The following is a 19119-nucleotide window of genomic DNA, read 5'->3' as shown; positions in this document are numbered from 1 at the left end:
ACAATAAAGAAATATCACAGAGATTCAAAGATGGCTATCAGAATTATCATCTTCAGAAAGAAAGAACTGACTCCCAGGGCCCTCAGTTGAGAGGATGATTCTAGTCAGAATCCTTTCAAGTGGATGGCTGATGAACCCTGTTAACAGTGAAATACCTGAACTGCAATAGGGCTTCAGTCTAAATTGGAAAATAACATATGAATTTTGGGCATGAAAATCACAAGATCAGTTCAGATAGAAATACCAAGCCTTCTGTATTATTTTTATAGAACACAAAATATTTGAAACTATTCTAAATTCAGCTGCATGGATCATCTTTTGGTTTTCATGCCTAATATTTTTTGCTTTTCTCCCTACATAATGATAATAATGGCATTTATTAAGAGCTTACTATGTGCAAAGCACTGTTCTAAGCACTGGGGATCAGGGTGTCCCACATGGGGCTCACAGTCTTAATCCCCATTTATACAGATGAGGTAACTGAGGCACAGAGAAGTTAAGTGACTTGCCCAAAGTCACACAGCTGACAAATAGCAGAGCAGAATTTGAACCCATGACCTCTGACTCCAAAGCCCGTGCTCTTTCCACTGAGCCATGCTGCTTCTCAGGGACTTGCAATTAGTATCTGTGGATATTTGTTTATCCTCCTATAGACACAAAGTTCCAGAAGGTTCTATTTTTGGTGATCATGGAAAGTTTCTGTAGCAAAATTCAGAAGAGATAAATTCTTGTTTATTGAATGTTTTGCCATTAAATTTGACCAAGGTTAGAAATTAAAACTAATTCTATAAAGAAAATTATATATATATCCCCCAAAATTTATGGAAATTGCAATTAATAATTTATCTTTCCCTCTTGAAATATGATATTTATGCCTTTTCTCTATTAGCTTGCAGTGTAGGGTGCCTTCTTGAAGGTTTCGTCCTATGTAAATTGTAGTCTTTATTCCATTTACCTTAAAATAGTCACTGTGGTATTTCAGTAAACAGACTAAGAAAGTACTGGCGAATTTCTAAGCTAGAAAGAGGATACTTAAGGTAATATGCATACGTTTATGTGTGTGAGTGTTTGTGTGTGTGTGTGTGTGTGAGAAGAAATGCCATTACTTACATTCCTAATCCTTAGATAAATGGTGCATTCAATTGAGTATTCTGCTTCCTAAAATGACAACAGTATGCTTCGAATGACAACAGTATGCTTCGCAGAACTGTGAAATTGCTATTGCATTGTGACATCCAACCTTCCTGGTGGTGACTTTTCTCTCTACATAAGGTAATAAATCATTAGTACCTATATTGAGCATCTGTTGTTTGCAGATCACTGTACAAAGTACCTGGGAAAATAATAATAATATTAATAATAATAATAATAATAATAATAATGATAATAATAACAATGGTATTTGTTAAGTGCTTACTATGTGTCAAGCACTGCTCTAAGCACTGGGGTAGATACAAAGCAATCAGGTTGTCCCACGTGGGGCTCACAGTCTTCATCCCCATTTTACAGATGAGGTAACTGAGGCACAGAGAAGTTAAGTGGCTTGCCCAAGGTCACACAGCTGACAAGTGGCGGAACCAGGATTAGAACCCACGTCTACTGACTCCCAAGCCTGTGGTCTTTCCACTAAGTTACACTGCTCCTCTAGTATAGTACACAATACATTAGTATAATATAGTCTACTATAGTACATTATAATATGTAGACATGATCCCTGACCCCAGGTAATCCACTGAAGGCTTCTAAAAAGAATTGAATAATAACAATAATACTGACACTACTTGTAGTATTTATTTAATGCTTACCCTATGTCAAGCACTGTACTAAGCACTGGGATAAATAAAACAAATCATGTCCCCTGAGATCACAGTTTAAGTAGGAAGGAGAACAGGTGCTGAATTCCCATTTCACAAATGAGAGAACTGAGGCCCAGTTAATTAAAGTGACTTGCCCAAGGACACAGAGCAGACAAGTGATAGAGCCAGGATTAGAACCCGAGTCCTCTTACTCCCAGTGCCATGCTCTTTCCACTAGGCACACTGTATTTCTACTGATTTTGTTAGAATTATTGTTGCAAATAGTGTCTTAGAAACAACAAAGCCACAGAGGTCTCATAGGAATTGAAGTCATTCTCCCGTCTGGCAATGTGTTGAGTTGGGCCACATTACCATGGGTCACTCAACTGTGTGTGACTAGGCAAAACGAAAAAGCTCAAGCCTGCCATGCTTCTAAGTGTGATCCAGTCAATCCTTTTTCTAGGAAGCTTTCCTTGGACAGGGAATGTATCTACCAAATCTGTTCTATTTTACTCTTGCAAGCACTTAGTACAGTGCTCTGTACACAGTAAGCACTCAATAAATTGATTGATAGGAACATCTGAAACTTTTCCTCTATTCATTGGTGTTTTTTTCACTGGTTAAAACAAGCAATTTTGTTACTTCTCCAGCTAAAATACTAGATAGCTCTCCTTTTTATCTAACATTTTAAATGCAGGTTCTAGCTATGGTAATAATAATAATAATAATGATGGCATTTATTAAGCACTTCCTATGTGCAAAGCACTGCTCTAAGCGCTGGGGAGGTTACAAGGTTGTCCCATGGGGGGCTCACAGTCTTAATCCCCATTTTACAGATGAGGTAACTGAGGCCAAGAGAACTTAAGTGACTTGCCCAAAGTCACACAGTTTACAAGTGGCGGAGTTGGGATTTGAACCCATGACCTCTGACTTTAAAGCCCCTGCTCTTTCCACTGAACCTCGCTGCTTCTAAATGGTTTAAATGAACAGGTAAAGAATCATGAAGGTTTAACCCTAGTAAATGAGAGTATACAGTGGTAAACTTCTTGGCCTAGGGGGAAAAAAAATCATACAGGCCTGAGAATCAGGGGATCTGCAACAGATCTGTCACTGGCTGCTGTATTATCTTGGTCAAGTCACTTAACTTCTCTGTGTCTTGATATCTTCTGTAAAATGGGGATAAAATACCAGTTCTCCCTCCCTTTTAGACTATATTCCATGTGAGACGGGCACTACACCTGACCTGATGAGTCTTGTACCTATTCCCATGCTTGGCACATGCTGAGCACTAATAAAATTATGTTAGTAATTCTACTCTTCACTGAATATGGGGTTGCGAGTGTTTCACACCCTGAAATTAATTATGGGATAAAAAAATTTATGCAGACACTCATGCTCAATGTTTTTCCTAACAGTTTTCGTATCTTTCTAATAGGAAAAAACTTTTTTTATATATATTCCTTGTGGTGTTGTATGAAGTTTAAAGAATAAGAACTTGTCTGGAAGTGAACTTCATTCAAAAAAAGTTATATCATAAGTACAAATACTTACATTTATTAATCCTATATTCACCTGAGTATTTGTTTTATTTAATTGCATATGTTAAATTTCCTTTGAGGAACTCGAGGATTTTCACATTTCCTAGTTTTGGCTCCATGTCTATCCTCTTTACATCCTTGGCAGGTTAAGAAGACTAGAATTAGGAACAGAATTAAGTTTGCTTCCTACAGCAGATCTTTGTGATAGTCTTCAATTCTTATATTCTACCATGTCTTCTGGGAGTTTATTCATGAATACCTTGTTTTGACTATCAGTAAGCTTGTCTTCTAATTCTTTTTCTCTCAATTTAGTAATAATTGGATAGCTGAAACTGCTTTTAGAAATAGCAGTTAGAAAGCTAGTCTTGAGTTTTATATTAAAAAAAGATGTTAAAAAAGATGTTTTGAACTTGGTTTTACTTCATCATTGTTAAGGAAAAGTAATAGTAAATAACACAGTCAATTAAGTACACTCTGTCTCAGCTCCCCACAGTGACAGTTTTAACAAAGCTGCAATCAGTTGTAAAAAGCTATTTAGCCTTCCTCTTGAGGCAAATAATATTGTAAGGTGATGACCTGAATAAAGAAAGTTGATCTCCTACTATAGAACTTCCATTCTATCTGAATTAAAATGAGGTACATCAGTTTAGGACATTGGCTCTTTAATTAATGGAAAAGGATGTGTTTACAGGCACGCTGATGTCCAAACAGCCAAAGTGAAATGCACTGTCATTCCAAAAGTAATCGACAAATTTCTTAGACAATATTTCAGATGTAATTACATATTCATGGCTTGTAGCTTTGTTGAAAGGAATTAGTAAAACTTTTGACTACGATTGTGACTCTTTTCACTTATTTAAATATTAAAGTAACCAAATCAAACTCAGAAAGGCTGAAATTTCAAGCTCATTTCAGTTCTTTATAAAAAAGTAATTTATTTTTATTTATGGGATAACTGAATAAAAAAATGAATTAATCCTTTTATGGTACTGTTGTACTCTTTCAATGCGGCAAAGCCAATAGCATTGCTCAGAATTCAAGAAAAGTCTGGAGGTATGATTGTGTGTCTGTATACATATACACATATATGATTATATGTATGGTTTAAGTGTACAGTAAATATGAATGTTATATTTTAATCATTTCCCTATATATCTACTGAATCACAAATCCTAAAATTAGTTCCATTGGAAAGATAAAGTTTATTTGGAAAGTGGAATATTTTAGACAACATTGCACAAAATCTTCAATTTAACCTTGCAAAAATTTTCAACAAAAATACCAGAAATTAACTAATACCTTGCCTTCAAATCCCAGTAAAATCAAATGGATGCCCAACAATACTGATGAACCTAACACAGACTGAAAGTTTTTGGTATATCATTTCAGATGTTTCAACAGGCATGCAATGGATGAGATTGCTCATAAGGTGTTTGTCTGGATTAAGAATGATTTTGGGCATCCTATCAGATCTGAAAATCCCTAGTAAAAGAAGTTGAATTGCAAACTATCATGGAGCCAAGTCCCATATGATTGACATCTTCCAGTTATATATCACAATCTGATGATGGCCTGGTATCTGCCCCCTTAGTCTGCTCCCTGCCCCTGTAATCCACATCTCTCCCTTCCCCCCAGCCCCCTGGGGAAGAAACCATGTACCTGAGACCCCGTCTCCCAAGTCTATACCACAGGGCTCCTCACACTGGCCCCTGCAAGGGGGATTAGCACTGGATCAAGGGACTCAGTCGAAATATAAAGGACAAATCATCATCATCATCAATCGTATTTATTGAGCGCTTACTATGTGCAGAGCACTGTACTAAGTGCTTGGGAAGTACAAATTGGCAACATATAGAGACAGTCCCTACCCAACAGTGGGCTCACAGTCTAAAAGGGGGAGACAGAGAACAAAACCAAACATACTAACAAAATAAAATAAATAGAATAGATATGTACAAATAAAAGAAAGTAAAGTAAAATAAAATAAATCATAAGGAGGGCAGTTTCCTATCATTAACTGAAAATGGGAAAAGAGCAAAATGTAGTATTCTTAAATTCTCTTTCCTGCCTTGTCATTCCTCCCACTGTAGAGGGTGATTTCATAGTTGGCATTGATCCCTTCTTCTGGAGCTAATTCCCTTGATGGGGGAAGTGGGGAGAGACCACCCAGGGTCCTCCTTTGAAGCTCACCCCTGCAGTAAGGGTGGTAGGGAGACCCACCTGAGTCTTCTTCTGGAGCTGATGCCCGTTGGTGGGAGGCAGCAGAGAGGAAGCCACATAGGTTCTTTCTCCAGACATTACCCCTACGGTGGGGACAGAGGGGAGAAGACCCCCAAGGGTCCTCCTCTAGAGCTGGCCTCTGTGATGGGGGCAGTGGGGAGAGACAGCCCATACCCTCTTCCAGAGCTGATACCAGTGATGTGGGCAGTGGAGAAGCCACCCATAGTTCTCCTCCAGAGATAATAATAATAATAATGATAATAATGATGGCATTTGTTAAGCACCTACTATGTGCCAAGCACTGTTCTAAGTGCTGGGATAGATAAAAGTTATCAGATTGTCTCACGTGGGGCTCAAAGTCTTAATTCCCATTTTACAGATGAGGTAACTGAGGCACAGAAAAGTTAAGTGACTTGTCCAAAGTCACACAGCTGATTAATGGCAGAGCCAGGATTACAGCCCACGACCTCTGATTTATAAGCCCGTGCTCTTTCTACTAAGCTACACTCCTTCTCTCTAGATAACTCCCATGGTGGGACAGGGACAGAGGCCATCCAGAGTCACAAAGAGCCCCACCTCCCTCTTCCCCATGCCAACCCCTAGTCACAAGATAGTACAACTCTGTAATTTAAACTATGAAGACAATAAGGAGATGATTAAAATCATTCGTTTATCAGTTCAACTTGAATAATTTTGCCTGATGAATGTGTGATATGCAAAATGTGACAATATGTCATGGAAACATTTCAACTACTAGAATTACACAATATGGTGAAAGATGTTCATATAAATCCCAGTGTATTAAATTACTGGACAACCTGAAGTATAAAGTTAAACATTTTTATTATAATAGTGCAATGGTGAAGCTATTAGATTGTGTGAATTACCCATTGAGAAAATATTTTTAATTTTAATCCAGGACAATGTTGTACAGACAGAAATAGGTTGCCAATTAAGAGAATTACAATTTCTACTGCCATCTGGTAAAAGCTGGAAACATTTGAATTGATTTTTCCTGTAGAGACAGTGTGCTAGAAATTTACTATAATTTCGCTTTATCACCCATCACATTTACTATTTTTAATTTCATATTTGCAATTTTTAAAAATTTCATACAACCTAAATTATTGTCATATGGCAGTATAAAGTGCACTGGCATTAACATTTTAACACTTAATATAAGAAATACGTTTGTTTTTCTAACTGGTTCATGATGTATAATAAAATTCATAAGGTTTGAGCTATTGTTTTATTGGGGAATTTGTTTTAAAATAGGCACTTTCTGAATATCATTGATTGATTTAAAACATTTTGATTTTAACTATGTTCATATAGTTTCATTTCCCTCTGAAGTGGAAAAAACAACAACAAATATTATATTTGTGACTTGGAGACACATTTAGTGAGCTATTTAGACTTGAGGCTTTTTAAAATAATGCAATATACTTTATCACTTCAAGAAGGAAATACCAAAATATAGAGTATATATGATTTGTTTTCCTTATTAGATAAAGCAAATAGAACATCCTTAGTTTATTTATATAGCTGTCCTTTGTTTTTGCAGATTGTGTTTCTGACACTGAAATGCTATGCACACTTGTAAGGGGATAACAGAAAAGAATTTAGGGGACTGACACTAGGAGCGTGTAAAGATAGTTCTTTGCTATACTAATGTCTCTCATTTACATGCCATATCTACTCTTCCTACTTCCATATTCCTGAAGCCACTTTTAAATCAATCAGTTGCATTTATTGAGCACTCATTATGTACACAGCACTGCTTGGGAGAGTATGATACCACAGAATTAGCTCCCTGGCCATATGAACTTAAAGTCTAGAATCCATTACTGATGTGCTAAATGTTTGAAATTGTGCTTCACAGCATCATTAAATCATTAATTTTGTTCTCTGCCCTTAGAGAGTCACTTTCAGTTCATCATACATTAAGTGCATCAGTATCACGCTCTTCCCTATTCTCATAAGTACCACTCGGAGAAACAGTGGGAATTTGATCTTCACGTTATGGAGTTGGTTCTGTTTCAAGACCTCACATTTGGTGTTTTATACTATTTAATATTGAGTATGGCTCATAGATGATGATAAAGAAGATGGATAAGTTTCTCTAATATGCCCAGGCTTCCAGTTCATAAAAAAGGTCAGATTCCTTGCTATCTTTATTGGCCTTCATCCTAGTATGAAGTCTGGTGCTCTATTGTCACCAAATCATCACCAAAAAAAAATAGCACCTTAGGTTATTTCTCATTCAAAAATATAATAAGGATCTAAAGTCACAAAAAGATGTAGCACACACTGAAGCTGTTTCTCTGGCCTCTAGGAAATGAATGGATAATGTATCTGAAGCTTAAATACACTAGGATCACTATTCCAGGAAGCACCTTTACTTGCTTTTTAATCTGTGTCTAAGTAGCTGCTTGGGCATAAATGCCATGAAGATAGAGTTAATTAAACGATTCCTTTTTCTGATTTAACTCATCAATATTGCTTAAAGTGAAGATTAAACCAGAGCATTCTAGAACTGCCTGAAGTATCGAGAAGTGGAAATTAAATTATTTGACTTAATTAACTTATATGCATTGTTGAATTCAAGGCAAATTTACAAAGTCATTTGCCTCATATACTACTTGGAATTTGATTTTTTAAAATCAAAAATGATAGATTGCAAATGAAATGTTTAACTTAGTATTGTGAGTGCACTGTATGTGGACAGATTAGCTAAACCAAAAAAACCTATGAAATGATAAATCCTGAAAAATTCCCTATAATTTTTTAAAACGATTTTTTTTTTAGGTTAAACTTTCTCAAATATTTCTTGATGGAAAGGTATCTTTTTTCAGAAAGGAGAAAATTGGATTAATTGTTTTGACAATGTAATGGATTATATAATATTAGATTCCTCAAAATGAGGACACAAACAAATAATGTAAAGGATAATCTATGTCACAAATTGACCTCATACATTAACCAGAATTTTTAGTTACCTAACAACTAAAATTCAGAGATTGATGCAAAAAATACTAGTAAAAAAAATCAGGGCAACCATAAAATATCAGTGACATAGCTGTTCTTTGAATTTAGTGAGATGGAAAGCCTTGCTATTTCTAACCAACAGAGCAATACAATTTGATTACAGAGTGTTTGGCAGTGCACAATTACTGTTTATTGTACTCTGTCCCACTGCAGGGATGGAGATGGAGAAAGAAATTGATTCAAAAACAACTCCCAATTATTTTAAAATGAGCTGGAAGGCACAAATCACCCCTAGTTAGTTGTATTTACACAATCAATTCTAGACAGTTGGGTTTCCTAGTTCCTAGGTCTGTTCTGTCCCCCCTCAGAAAGAGTCAAGATATTGGGAAGCAGAGTTTTTCATTATTTGAGGCATAGACATTTTGTATTTAATCACAGAACTCCTAGGGGGATCTGAAATTTGAGGGATAGATGACTACTCGTTTGAACCAGTTATAGCAAATTTGAAATCAGCTCCCTATTGGTAAATTCTTCCCTTACCACATTAATTTAGTGCTTAGTCCTTTGGATAGAAATACCCAGATAAACAATTTCTACCTTACACAAAAGAACCAGGAAATGGGACTATTGGTTTCCCAAATTCTCAGGGCTTCAGGGAACCCAGATAACCCCTTTGGAATCATGTCCACTGACACTGTCTACCACAAAAAAGCACTTTTTTCCACCAATTTAATTTCTGTCAAATGTTATTGTATTTTTAAAAATCATTTTAATAAGGTATTCATTTGCATTTTGCAGTTTTTTATGAAGTCTGGTGTAAAGACAAATGTGCACATAGTGCAAAATTAAGAAGCTTGTGGACAATGACAACAGCTTGTTCCAAGGTTTACATTCTCTGACAGTTTCTCTGGCCCTTACCTGCAGTTCATCACCAGAGTTTGTGATGCACTTTGCAAAAGTAGAAAACCAATAGTCAGTATGCAATAATAACAGTTGGTTCTTTATGCAATGTTAATCAACTTTGAATGGTGCTACTACAGTGCGCTTCTGGTGTTGCTTGCATCAAACATTCCTGCAGATCCACTTGACTTTACCAATTTATGGACAAGAAGTGGCATTGCATTTTTGTGCTCTTTTATGCGCTCTATCCAAATTGCACTCTAAAATGTCACGTTTGCAAATATAAGATTGACAAGAATGGATTTAAATGACTCAATGTGATTCTAAATTCCATCATCTTGTTTTTTATGAAAGTAATAGGATATTTAATAAAACTGGACTCTAGCTGTTAGGCTCTTAGCATTGAACTAAGCCCCGAGGTGCCTGTCTACTTGCTTAGTTCTGTTTTCATCATCATCAATCGTATTTATTGAGCGCTTACTATGTGCAGACCACTGTACTAAGCGCTTGGGAAGTACAAATTGGCAACATATAGAGACAGTTCCTACCCAACAGTGGGCTCACAGTCTAAAAGACTGTGTTTTGTTGTCCATCTCCCCACTTCTAGACTGTGAGCCCGTTGTTGGGTAGGGATTGTCTCTACTTGTTGCCAAATTGTACTTTCCAATCACTTAGTATAGTGCTCTACACACAGTAAGCACACAAATAAATATGATTGAATGAATGAATACAATCAGCTCAAGCATAGTTGCTAACCCATTTAGGGTTCATCCTCTAAGGGCTAGAGAGACCCAATATTTAATCCCCAGTTTGCCCATGAGGAAACAAAGGAAGGGAAGTTAAGTAATTTCTCCAAGAAGATTCCACAGCAGGCAAATAGTGGAGCTTGAATTAAAACCCAAGTCTCCTGACTTAGAGTCTCTTGTTCTTTTCACTAGACTATGATGCTTCTGGATAAGGTCAAAGTTCAGTGTATTTGATTTGTCCAAAGCCTAACTATATATTCAGAAATGGACATTGGTAAGGTAGGTCAAGGTTTGCCCTTTCTTGAATGACGTTTGCCCTTTCTTGAATGACACTTTCCCTCAAGGTTCTTTTCTATCTTTGAGCTGGAGAATATTTGGAACTTGTACTCAGGACTCGTGAAGCTTTCAGCTAGTCCCCTTAGACTGCACAGTGGTAGACTGCCATGTGTCAGAAACTCCCTCCAACCTCACCCCCACTTCACTGGGACTCCCCTCGTCTCCTTTTTCTTCTGGCTGTAGGATGAAGAAGCAGCAGCAACATGAAACCTCAGCTTTCAGAAAATTCAGTTATCTGCGACTATTCTGGTTGTGACCATAAATGTGACTGTTGAACTTTGAGCTGGGAGGTGTCCCAAACTATTTTCCTCTAGCCAAAATGTCATATCTTTCTTGTTGTATATATCTTGGTCCTTCTATATTTACTGCTTCATCCTTCCTAATGAGTTTGTTGCCCACCTCTTTCCCCTTCCTTATTCTTAAATTGTGAGCCCCTGAAGGCCTGGGAGCTATATCTAATTTTAACCTGTGCATTTCTTTCATTGTTAGTACAGTATGCAAAACAGGCACGAAGTTTATAACATTAATACTACCATGATTACTACTAATAATAATTACAGATTTGGTGTAACACTTATTATGTGCCGAAGACCGTACATACTAATCACTGGGTAGATACAAGTAAGCAGATATAGTCCCAGTCCCACATGAGGTTTAAATTCCAAGGGGCAGGGAGAACAGGTATTTAATCCCCATTTTATAGATGATGAAACTGATGTATAGAAGAAGTAAAGTGACTTACCCAAGGTCATACAACAGACAATTGGCAAAGCAAGGATTAGAAACCAGGTTTCAAGACTCCCAGGGTCATGTTCTTCCACTAATCCATTCTATTACTATTACTCCTAATTCAACACTGCTGAATCAATCAATCATATTCATTGAGTGCTTACTGTGTGCAGAGCACTGCACTAAGCGCTTAGCACTGTACTAAGCGCTTGCTGAACCCACATGTGAGTACACTATTTACTCTGGCCTCATTGTCACCTTGTTTCTTGAGTTTCTAGTGATAGGAAAACAAGGAAGAAAGATGAAAGAAAAGAGAAGAAGGAGAGGTGTTACCATATTCTGCCCTGATTATTGTCACCAGCCCCCGGTTCATACCAACCAGGACCTACCTGGACTGGGGGAAGGCTCGGTCACACATTATTCGCCCTCCCTTCTGCATCACTTTGGCACTTAATTTTGCATGGTTTATTTACCCCATATTCAGTTCCAGAGCACTAATGGCATAGTCGATAGAGCATAGGCATGGGAGTCCAAAGGTCATGGGTTCTTAATCCTGGATCCTCCACATATCTGCTATGAGAAGCAGCGTGGCTCAATGGAAAGAGCACGGGCTTTGGAGTCAGAGGTCATGGGTTCAAATCCCAGCTCCGCCAACTCTCAGCTGTGTGACTTTGGGCAAGTCACTTAACTTCTTTGTGTCTCAGTTACCTCATCTGTAAAATGGGGATTAAGGCTGTGAGCCCCCCGTGGGACAACCTGATCACCTTGTAACCTCCCCAGTGCTTAGAACAGTGCTTTGCACATAGTAAGTGCTTAATAAATGTCATTATTATTATTATCTGCTCTGTGACCTTGGGCAAGTCGCTTCCCTTCCCTGTGCCTCAGTTTATGCATATTTAAAATGGGAATTGAGACTGTAAGCCCCATGTAGGATAGGGACTGTGTCCAATCTGATTTCCTTGTATCTATCCCAGCACTACATACACTGCATGGCACATAGTAAATCACTTAACAAATACTACACAATCGTTATTATATTTGTATTTTTTTCATTTATATTAACACCTATTTCTTCTTCTAAACTTTAAGGTCCTTGTAGACAAGGAACCTTTCTATCAACTCTGTTATATTGTACTCTCCCAAGCCCTTACTTCAGTGCTCTGTACACAGTAAGATTGATTGATTGATTGATTATATTAAAAAGTAATTATTCTACAGCATATAGTATTTGGCAGCCTAGTACAAAAAAATTAAAAAGTTAAAAATGAAAGCAAAAATAAGATGCTAGAAATAAAAGTTTATGGTATAGTGTCAGTAAATTATATTTAAAGTGTTTAAATTCATATACTAATAATATTAATAGGAATAGTAGTTAACAGTTTTGAACTGGAGAACAATTTAAAGATGAAATTATTTGAGAGTTCAGAGAGAACACATAAGCCTACATAAAACCTGTTCCACCATGGAGTAAATTTTTAAAAAAGGTACAATTGAGATAAAGTGTTAAAATGTGAATAGAATCTTAAAACAGCATATTTTCTATCTTGCCTGACAAGAAAGAGCATTTTAGAGAGCTTTGAGCAGTGTGATGAACAGGATAATTGTTTCTGAGAAGCAGTGTGCTTCAGTGGAAAGAGCACGGGATTGGGAGTCAGAGGTCATGGGTTCAAATCCCAACTCCGCCTTGTCAGCTGTATGGCCTTGGGCAAGTTACTTCATTTCTCTATGTCTCAGTTCCCTCATCTGTAACATGGGGATTAAGACTGTGAGCCCCACGTGGGACAACCTGATCACCTTGTATCCTCCCCAGCGCTTAGAACAGTGCTTTGCACATAGCTCTTAACAAATGCCATCATTATTTATTATTATTATTCTCTATTAAACAATGGGATAGAGACAGTATAATTCGGTCAGACACAGTTCCTGTCCCAGAAGGGTTCACAATTAACAGGGAGGGAGAGCAGATATCAAACCCCAACTTAACCAAGGAGGAAACTGAGGCACAAAGAACTTAAGTGATTTGGCCACAGTCACACAGCAGGCCAGTGACAGAGACAGGGCTTAACCCAGTTCCTCTGACTCCCAGCCCCATTCTCTTTCCACTAGGTCTTGCTGCTTCTTGACTAGCAATGAAGCAATATTTTTACTGATTTATAATGACAGACACCTACCGTTTGGCAAGTAATCCAGTAGGACTAATTGAATGTAACACCTTTGCTCTTTAAATATTTTTGATTTCATTAAGGATGAATGTTACATAATCTACTGTATTTTAATTAGCAAATTGATTAAATAATATCATAGAAAAAAAATCTTAGATTAAAGTAGATTCTGCAGAATTATTATAGAGTGCCTTAAGATATATAATTCAAACTTGGACAACAAAGTTAATCAATTCCTCAAAGGTATTTACTGAGCATTTTCTGTGTACTGAACTTTATACTAAAACAACTGGGAGACTACGCTTCAACAAAGTTGATAGACATGTTCCTTGCTCACAAGGAGCTTACAGTCTAAAGGGGGAGACAGACATTAAAATACATTACAGATATATTGTGGGGCTGAGGAAACCCTACCCTCAGTTTTTAATGAATAAATACTTGGAAATCAAGTTTTTAAAGGGTACAGATCCTAGAAAATAACATTTCCAATGATCAGAAGGAATTTGTTACTAGCAGGATCAGTTCTCTGGTTTCCTGTAAATGTCTTTGGTTTCTATTCAAGTTCTCATTATTTTCCAGAGGCCATTAATTTATTGTTGCATTCAGGATAATAGTAATATTTGTTAAGCTCTTATTATGGGTCAAGCACTGTAGTAAGCACTGCAGTAGAAATAAGATAATACATAGGCCAAAGTCTCTGTCCCACACGGGGTTCACAGTCTGAGTACAAGGGTGAGCCATAATCAAATCCTCATTTTACAGATGAGAAAACTGATACAGAGAAGTTAGGTGATTTACCCAAGTCACACAACAAGGCAGTGTCAGATCCAGGATTAGAACATAGCTTTTCTGATTCTCAGGGCAATTCTATTTCCACTGTTTATTCCTGCTATCCCCTGCTTCCCTGCGATTTATTCGACAATTCCAAGATGTCTTATGGACTCTTTAATAACCTGAATATTTTTTTTCAGTTCTAAAATAGTTATGGTTAATTCTTAGCTCCTTGATTCTGGAATATAAGCAAACATGTAAATTGTTCCTTGAGTTACTTATAGTTTTCATGTTTATAAATGTTTAAAGTGGAACATTGGATTTATAGAGTTGGGATAAATGGGTTGTATAAATAGGTTTCAAATGACCCAAGCATGAAAAACTGCCATGAAAATCTATTATATGTGAAATGTATATGCTTTGAATGCAACACACACTGCCTTTTACTTATATTACTAAACAGCCATCAAATCAGTCCCTGCATTTAGAATTTAGGCATGATTTCCTTTTCTTGTACATGAAGGTAGAAATTTTCCCTTTTTTGCCTCCGAATTGGATTCCACCTTGCAAAATCAAGAAACAATTCTTTTTCTTATTGAACAGGGTTCATATTTTCTCCCACAGAATTTATGTACATATCCATATTTTACTTTAATGTCTTTTCTCCTGTCCAGACTGTAAACTTCTTATGTGCAGGAAATGTGTCTACCATGCTGTTGTACTGTACTCTTTCAAGTGCTTAGTACCATGCCATGCACACAGTAAGCACTCAATATAGTGTCATTGTTTGATTTTATCCTATGTGCTGTAAATATTTTATAAAGTATAATTAAGGCATGTACTATATAGCTTTATAATTCTTCAGTTATTGAAATACTTATTTCAATATTATTATTATTATTATATTATTGAAATACTTTAAAAATGAAATGCCATTCTAATATGGTTTAGGTGAGTCCACAATTGTGAGTATCTGCAGCTCATTCTAAGTTTCAAGATTAACATTTCATAGCAATAGAAAATGTACTTGGTAAAATTAATGTATTGCAAAAAAATGAATGTCTGTATAGATAAAAATCCAGCATTTAAAAGTGATTGTATAGTGTCTACTCTAGAAACACACCTTAGCAATTACATTTATTCATGTTTCTATGGCAATGTAAAATGTTTCCAAAATATTTCATGTTTCTTGTATCTTGAAGGATCTGGGGAGAAAATGTGGCAAGAGAAGGGAAATGTATTATTCCAAAGATATGTAAAAAAACAAGTGTCAGGTTAACCAGTCACTGGCATTAAACAAATGATACTGCGGTACTGCATGTTATATAGTATGACACTTGATGGGATCTTTACCAAAATGAGTCTACAATAAGACACAGTAAATGTAAGTTGCAGTTTGTAATCTAAAATAGATAATATAGTGCATTTATGTAGAATAATAACTTCTCTAAATAAAAGTACCTATCTTATTTTAGTTGGTGGAGAGAACAGTAGTAGAAGAAGCAATCTGGCATGCAGCAATCAATACAGGAGTTGGTCTCCTTAAGCAGAAGCTTTGGAGAAATCAAGATATGAAGAAACAATATCATAATAGGGACAGACCCCACAGAACCACAGCAAGAAGCAATTTTATGTGCTCATTATATGACTGGATTGCTTTCAGCCTTATTCCTACACTAAGCAGTGTGGGTTAATTGGCTGGAAATCAGAGGACCCCAGCTCCATTTCTTTTCTGCTGTGTGACCATAGGAAAGTCACTTAACTTCTTCATGCCTCAGTTGCCTCACCTGTAAAATTCTGTATGACTGTGAGCCCCATATGGGACATGGCCAGTGTCCAACCTGATTCTTTATGAGTTCCAATTACTATTGAATTATCCCAAAGTAGATCTATTAGTTATATATGTTATTTTAAGTTAGACATATATAACCAACTACTACACATAAAGATCCTTTATGTGAAAATGATGTCACAATAAACACTTGGCAGATCATAGGCAAAAACTACAATAATCAAGCATTATCTGGAGATATTGTGCCTGCTGTGACTATTAACAGAGAACAGGAAAATAAAAGCAAGAAGAGCTCTGTGCCTATGCATAAAAGAATGATGTGGGTAGTCAAAGTTTTTTATTGTCATTGTTGTTGTCGTTGTTGTTTTTGTATTTTACTGGTATTTGTTAAGTGCTTACTATGTGCCATGGTAGGTGGGTAAGCAGTTCCTGGAAGTGACACAAAAAAGGCAGGTACCAGGAGCCACACAATATTAAATAGAACAACAAAAGGAGGATCAGATCAGGGAAGTTACAAGGGACAATAGGGCTCCAACAAGAAATAGATCATTCCATCACTATCAGGAAAACTACTGAGATTCACAATATTGACAGGACAGGAAAACATTCTCCAGAATATCAGTCCAAGAAAGACATACTAGTTGACTCAACCATGGCCCTTTTTCAAGAACTGCACAGATCCCAAACCAGGGGACACCCTGAAATATGCAAAGACTGCTCAGGAACGCCCTGAACCACCCAAACTGTCATTGGAAGTTAGGATGGCCACCTCAGAGTGGGACCGGAAAGGGGTAAGTAGCATTGAAAGATATAAAATGGGTCGAGGGAACAATGATCTGTGCTCTGGGGGCCAGGGTCCATGGGTCCCTGTCCCAGTGTTAAACCGAGCCAGTAAACTGCATTGTCCAGGACCTCTTGACATGTCCTAGTACAGTGCTTTGCACACAGTAAGTGCTCAATAAATACAATTAAATGAATCTCGTTCCTGAATTGGTAATTATACTGAGGTGATGGGTGGATCATTTACCTTTTGTGTTTTTTTTTCTCTTATAGGAATCCCTGTAGGTTGGTGACAGGAGTTGGTTGTTGGCATTGAGGCTGTGAGCCCCATGGTGGATGTGGACTGTGTCCATCCCGATTACCTTGTATCTACTCTAGTGCTTAGTACAGTGCCTGAGACACAGTATTTCACAAATACTATTAAAAAAAATGAGGAAACAGAAGCACAGAAAAGTGAAGTAGCCTACTCTGTTGATGGTGGCAAAGCTGAAATAAGCATCTGGTCTCTTGACTCGTGGTCAATCAATCCATACAAATTAGGTAACCCAGCAATTAGCACAGTGCCAAGCACAGAATAAGCACTTACCAAATACCATAAAAAGTAGATAAATCCTGAGGTCCTTTTGGTAATGATTATCAAGCTGGAAAGACCTGTTATCTGAATGGGTTAGAGGTACTGCTATGGTTATGTTTTCAAAAGTGAATGGTATATTTTTACAAATAGAACATCACTTGAAAATATAATGAGGCCCTTTTATTCCTTGAAAATGTGGCTTTAGCATGAATGGATGTATTGTGGATTTATTTTCCTACGCATTTGTATGCTACAATTGGGAAATGCTCCCGTACCTTTAGAAAAAGAATATGAAATCCCATTATATGCTCTATATCAAATGATTAAACTGCCATTTAATATGTTAAAACAATTTAAAAAATAATATCACTTTAAACAAAGATTTAAGTCATTACAGGAGGTTATAGAACTAGAAGCATAAATTGCTGATTATGGAAATATTTTTTCACCTTTAATGACAAATTTGTCCAGCGTAAACAGCTTTCTTCTTTTCTTCATGCACTCCTTCTGGTCAACTAAAAAATGATTTGCATACTATTATATGAATCACAATAAAGTGTTTTTACATTGTTCAATCTCTTAGAATCCTCTTGTATATGAGATGGAAATTAACTGTATAACAACTAACCAGGACTAAAACTACTCACCAGTGTTAAGTGCACTTCAAGGAAGAAGCAAAATTAAAAGCTCTATCCAGGACCTGGTTACTGTGAAAACCACAGTAATCTGGGCTGAGTCAGATTCCCAAATAAAATAATGAATAAAGTCAGTATTTAATCTTTACTATCAATTAGAAAGGAGTTGAAGGTTAAACAGAGGGAAATGCTTTTTCACACAGAAATACCTCTGGCAGGTTTCAGAGAAGAAGGCAGGAAAGCACAGCATACCAGGAAGCTCCAACTGACAGACTTGGTCTCCATGCTCTTCCCAGGAGAAATCAATTTAGCCTCAAAGGGGATGGGACTTCCCACAACTGTCAGAGGAACTATCCCACTTCCAGAATGCCCCAGTAGTTTGAAAATCAGATTCTTTTTATGAAGGATTTTATATATGTGCTTTGATTCATTTCTGACAGTCCTTCTACCAGACCTACTTTGAAAGTATTTTAAAGCATCCTGCTCTGACTAGAGGTGCTTTTTTTAATGATATTTGTTAAGTCCCTACTATGTGCCAGACACTGTGTGAAGCACTGGGGTAGATGCAAGATAATCAGTATTAATCCCCATGTTATAGATGAGGTAATTGAGGAACAGAAAATGAAGAGGGTTGCTAAAGGTTACATAGCAGAACAACAGCAAAGCTGGTATTAGAATCCAGGTCCTTCTGAATTCCAGGCCCATGCATGTCTGTTTGTTATATTTATTTATTTATCTTACTTGTACATATCTATTCTATTTATTTTATTTTGTTAATATGTTTGGTTTTGTTCTCTGTCTCCCCCTTCTAGACTGTGAGCCCACTATTGGGTAGGGACCGTCTCTATATGTTGCCAACTTGTACTTCCCAAGCGCTTAGTACAGTGCTCTGCACACAGTAAGCACTCAATAAATACGCTTGATTGATTGATTGATTATATTGTACTCTCCCAAGCACTTAATATTGTCCTCTGCCCAATAAATATGATTGACTGACTGATTGATTCTATCAACGAGGCCGCACTGCTTCTAAAATACATACAATCTGTTAAAAGCCAAGGTCTATAAGTATTCTTCTGACATTATTTCTTTTACCTTAATCATTTTATATGAAGCAACTTGGTTTAGAGCCATAAATATAATATTATATAG

The sequence above is a fragment of the Tachyglossus aculeatus genome, chromosome 2, assembly GCF_015852505.1.
Source record: "Tachyglossus aculeatus isolate mTacAcu1 chromosome 2, mTacAcu1.pri, whole genome shotgun sequence".
Classification (NCBI taxonomy): domain Eukaryota; kingdom Metazoa; phylum Chordata; class Mammalia; order Monotremata; family Tachyglossidae; genus Tachyglossus; species Tachyglossus aculeatus.
This window is presented reverse-complemented; position numbering follows the sequence as displayed.